Raw genomic sequence first — 4,956 nt, forward strand, 5'->3', positions numbered from 1 at the left:
CATATAAGATAAAGTATATAAATGTAGGTTTATTGGAAACAGCTTTTGGCTTTCATGTAAGAGGAAAAGAGAGAGAGAAAAAAGCAATAGCAACAAAATGTCCAGATTACATAGTGAAGGGGAAGGAAAAGTTCTGCCCTGAAAGTTTAAGGTGGAGGGCAGGCTACGTCAGCCATGTCCTGCAGCAGATAAGGACCGAGGAGTGCTGGGAGAACCTGGAGCTGTTTGTCCTGGGCCTAGAGCACAGCATCTCAGTCTTTTGCAAATGGACAAGGGGTGAAACAATCGTCTTAACTACTTCCTGCTGACAGTAGGGCGGTGATAGGGGGTTTAGAAAGCTAAATGTTGGCCAGGTTCCAGAAGAATAGGCTGTTGTATTTGTTGTCCAGGGTCTGAGAATATCTACAGCTGCGAAGGGCAGTGCAGGCCCAGCAAGGAGGAACAATGCAGGTCCAGCTGGCACTTTTTCTGAGGTTGGACGGGAGCACTTGTGGGTAGCTGCTTTGATGATGTCCCAGATGTAAGAAGTCTGGCAGGATACTGGAACATATATGCGGGCAGAAGACAAAGTTAGCAGGTTAGGGAGAAAATTCCCTTTAGGTGTACATTTGAAACTCTTGGGAGAGCAAAGAGAAAAGGGAAGAGACAATGTTGATAATGCATGAAAATGTTGGGAGAGGAAAAAAAAAAAGGTTTGGACATGGGAAACTTCCTTTCATTTTACCCTAGGAAATGCTTGAACACGGGAGAGCAAAGAAAAGGTCTGGATATAGGGAGCTTCCTTCCATTTTACCTGATTGCTGGCAATAATTAAAGTAGTTTAGTTTTGGATCTGTCCAAGTTTGGTTGCAGAGGCATGTAAGCTTAGAAGCCCTTAATGTGTGTGTTAGGGTTTGAAATTCTCAGAAGGCATCCCAGAGGAGCCTGGAGAAATGGCGAATGGACTGTTTGTCATGGGCAGCAGTGGTGGCGGCAGCAGAAGCAGAAACAGTGGTAGCAGAAGCAGCAGTTTCGCCCGGTGAAAAAGTCCTATAGTTATAGGTTAGGGAGAAGAAACAGCCAGTCGTGAAGACCAGGGTTCTCAGCTGGTGTTGGGTGTAGAAAGGTGGCAATTGGGTAGTTAGGGAGAGGGGTGTCCCAAAACCAGTGAAAAGGGGGAGGAATCCTACCCTTAGAGATAGGCGATAGGTGAGAAACTTAGGCTTTGGATTGACAATACTTATCTGGACTCCATTGACCTGAGAGATGGATTTCCTGTAGCTTACAAGAATAAGGGCAGATAAATTTAGTATCATTACTGTTGTTAGACATGTACACACTGTAGGAAAAGGCAGGAGACATGTAGCATACTAGAGGCTTGGGAAGAGAGCTTTGTGTTAAAGCATGAACAGTACAATGAGAGACATTTTAAGAAAAAGACGAACCAAAGGAAATTTAAAATCTTGGAACTATGGTAGGAGTGTAGAGTGGACTGTTTTATGCTAATTAGAGTAATAAACTAGAGCTCCATTGATCAGTGTCAATACAATAATAGCATGGCAACAGGAAGAAATAAAGCATCCTTTAGACGTGTTGACCTTCATAACTTGCATTTACCAATTTAAAACACGTTCTTAAAACACCTTCTTGGAAGCTTTAAGATACAGGTGAAACTGCTGTGAGCAGCCACTGTCCTTTAGCTAAAAGAATGGTAACAAGGTAGACTGTTTCTAACCTGACCGTTTGGTCTCCTGCATAGGAAGAGGGCTGGGAAGGTACCTGAAGTCTCCCATGATAGAAGCTGGCCATGCGACTATGTAACCCAAGTATGAGGTTAAAACAGACCTGTAGCATTACGCTGGGTTTGGCGAGGCTGCTGAATAATCTAAGAGCCATCTGTATTCCAACAGGTCAAGGAGCTTGAAGGCTGGAAATGTCCACAGCTCTTGTGCTGGTTGAACCTCCAGTGACGAGGCATGGAGAACAAGCATGCGTGTGAGCAGTGACATCCATAGGCCAGATTTGCCAACAGACAACGCAGTGGGGCCAGTAGTGTCCCGTTCTAGTTGCAGCAGCTGTGAGACCATGTGGCCTTTCGGCTGCATCTGACACAGGCTCCTGGCAGAGCTGGCTCAGGCTGGACCCTGGCGGGAAGGGTATTGCAGACCTCTGTTTTTCCTCAGGGGCTGTGGCTAAGGCCTGGAGTATAGTTTGCTGTAACTGCGCCTGTCGGGAAGGCCTCTCTCGGGTCTTAAAGATTTTACCAGTTCCCATATGGGGGCTCAGGACACATCCTCAGTCTTTTAATTAATATGACCGAGACCACAGTTTTGTCTATCTTAAGAATATTTAAATAGACATCTTTGTTCATAGTTTATCTTAATACTTAAAGACTAAGACTTTAGGTTTTATGTTAAATTGGAACCTTAGAAACATAAACACAGTCCAAAAGCACAGTTCATAAAAGAAAAGGGAACAGTTTTGTATGATAATAACACCACATTTAGAATTTTAGGCTAAACATGGTTTAAGGCAGTGATTTAAAATTTAACATTGCAAACAAATGGATGTTAATACAGTAGAACATTATAAAAAGAAAAACCCATTAGCTGGGAATGGTTGAATCCAGGTTAGCTGATGACAGGAGAAACAGCGTTTATTTACTTGTCTAGGAATTAGGAAAAGCATAAATTAGTAACAAACCACATTTTGGATCAGGATATAACATAGGCAATAAACAATTGTATACCCAATAAACAATCGTACAATTTTTTTTTTGAGAGCAGAAAATAAAATTAGAGACAATTTTTATTTTTTTAAAGTTGGAAAATAGATTTAGAGAAAAGGCGGCCTTTTTTTTTTTTTTTTTTTTTTTTTTTTTTTTTTTTTTGCCAAGAGCCAGGTGTATTTAACTCTTTTAGTCTATAATTAAGGGAGTTAGCAAAGCTGAGAGTTCGCAGACGGAGGTCTGGAGCCAATTACTGCATGAAGGGGATTGACTCCACCCCCTGGCCTTTCCTAACCCACCCTTGGGCAGGTAGGGCTTAGAGAGTAAGGGCTGCGCATGTGCAAATCCACTGATGCTCCGGCTTACCTGCAATGGGAAGGGGGAGGGACCAGGGCAGCGGGCGGGAAGCTAGTGGTCATGTGGCTAGACATGGAGGGGAAAGGCTGTACCTTTAACATGCCGGCTACCGCATAGCGGCAGATTTAAAAACTCAGGGTGACTGAGCGCAGTGCAGACAGAGAAGCGGAGCTGTAGCAGCCCGTTCCACCCCAGCTTTGTGTGGCCTGCACAGCAGGAACAGACCAAATAGAGACGCGTGCGGCTAGCGGGGCAGGGAACCTCAAAGAGCCCAGCAGGATGGCTGTTATTGGCCTCCCTTGGAATCAAAGGAGACCATCTAAGGCAGTCTGCGCATTCCGGGGCCTTGGATACCCAGTCCAATCAGAGGAAAGTTGCGTGCGGTAACCCCAGAGAAGCCGGTGGATGATGGGAGTTGAGATTTATAGGCAGCTTACCAAAAATATATGAGGCAGGCAGGCCGCTCCATTGGGGGAGGGGGGAGTGAAGCCATGCGGACAGAAGCTGGTGTTCTGGTGTCCGGAGAGAACGAAGCAGCCAGCCGAAATTTGTCTCAGCTTAGAATCGCAGGAAAGGTGGCAGTCTTGAGAAGCTGTTTGGAAAGGCTTCTCCACAGGTGGCCCGAGACGAGCGGCTAGGTTAGTCTGAGGCAGCGGGGAAATAGGAGAGGAGACAACAGAAACATGTTACAGACCGTAAAGGGACATGGGATTCCACCGTGAAGACAACAGAGAGCACCTCTGGGTTTATTATCCAAGTCACGTGGCACCAATGTTAGGTTCCCCCCAGCGATCGGCATCTCTAGCTCTGTTGTCCTCTTAAGGAAATCCCAGCTACCCACAGGCATTGCTCTTGTTCCCAAAGCCTTCTTTTTCAATTTGCAGCCCTGGGTTCTCTACATCTGGATCATCTGCACTCTGCACATTTTTATAAGCAAATACAGGAGTGGCGGTTACATTAAAAAAAAAAATACAGATTCTGATTCAGTTGGGGGTGAAATGAGACTTGAAATTGGGCCTTTCCACCTAGCTTGCAATTGAGACCTCGCTGTGGATCTGCTGCTACAGTCTGAAGAGAAAGGTTCTGTGTTAGGATTTTGCTTCAGTCGGGCTATCTGTGATGTCATTTCCTACCTGCCATGTGGGCGTGGCCCTGCCCAGGGCTATATAAAAGGACAATTCTACCTTGCCCTCTACATCCCCTTACTCTTCCTCTCTCTCCCCTCACTTCCTCTGTCTCTGTCTCTGTCTCTGTCTCTGTCTCTGTCTCTGTCTCTGTCTCTGTCTGGGGTACCCCTCCCCGCTTTCCTTCTACCCATGCTCATTTAATAAACCTTATATAACATAATATCTGGTACCTTGTAGCTACCATTATCTCATACATAAAATTCTGTAGTGCTATTAACCAAGTGCTGGAATTATCACCAGGAAAAATGGGGAAGGCTGCTGACATAAATAAGTTGATGTCACAATATGGGGATTCGGCATCAAAGAGAGTCTGGGGTGAGCGCAGAGCCTGTACATCTGGTCCCCTTTGTGACCTTTCTGTACTGTTTGTTTCAGGTATAGGACTACATTATGCTATTAAGAGATTATCGTGGATTCTTTCCTCCTTAGATAATTACTTAATAATGTATTTTTATTGCTTGAGAATGTAGCTCAGTTGGTAGATTGCTTGCCTAGTATGTTTGAAATCCTGTGTTCAATGGCAAAACTGCATAAAACAGAAATGACACCACAGTCCAGGAAGCAAAGGCCGGATGACCGGAAGTGCAAGGTCATTCTCGGGTACATAGTTGAATTCAAGGACAGCCTGGGCTATGTGAGTCTCTACCTCAAAAGTTTATGTATAAAAATTTTTGGGAGGCAGAGGGAGGCAGATCGCTGTGAGTT

At 44.9% G+C, this 4,956-nt stretch overlaps 1 long non-coding RNA gene across 1 annotated transcript; it reads right to left on the minus strand.

Moving 5' to 3' along the window:
• Positions 1-270: 270 nt before the first annotated feature.
• Positions 271-4,195, minus strand: LOC311600299. The gene is made up of 2 exons (XR_014780204.1): positions 3,502-4,195; positions 271-540 (listed from the first exon to the last, which is right to left on the minus strand). It is a non-coding gene; the product is annotated as an uncharacterized lncRNA (long non-coding RNA).
• Positions 4,196-4,956: the final 761 nt, after the last annotated feature.

This window comes from Acomys minous (genome assembly GCF_964271855.1).
Source record: "Acomys minous genome assembly, chromosome: 6".
Lineage (NCBI taxonomy): Eukaryota > Metazoa > Chordata > Mammalia > Rodentia > Muridae > Acomys > Acomys minous.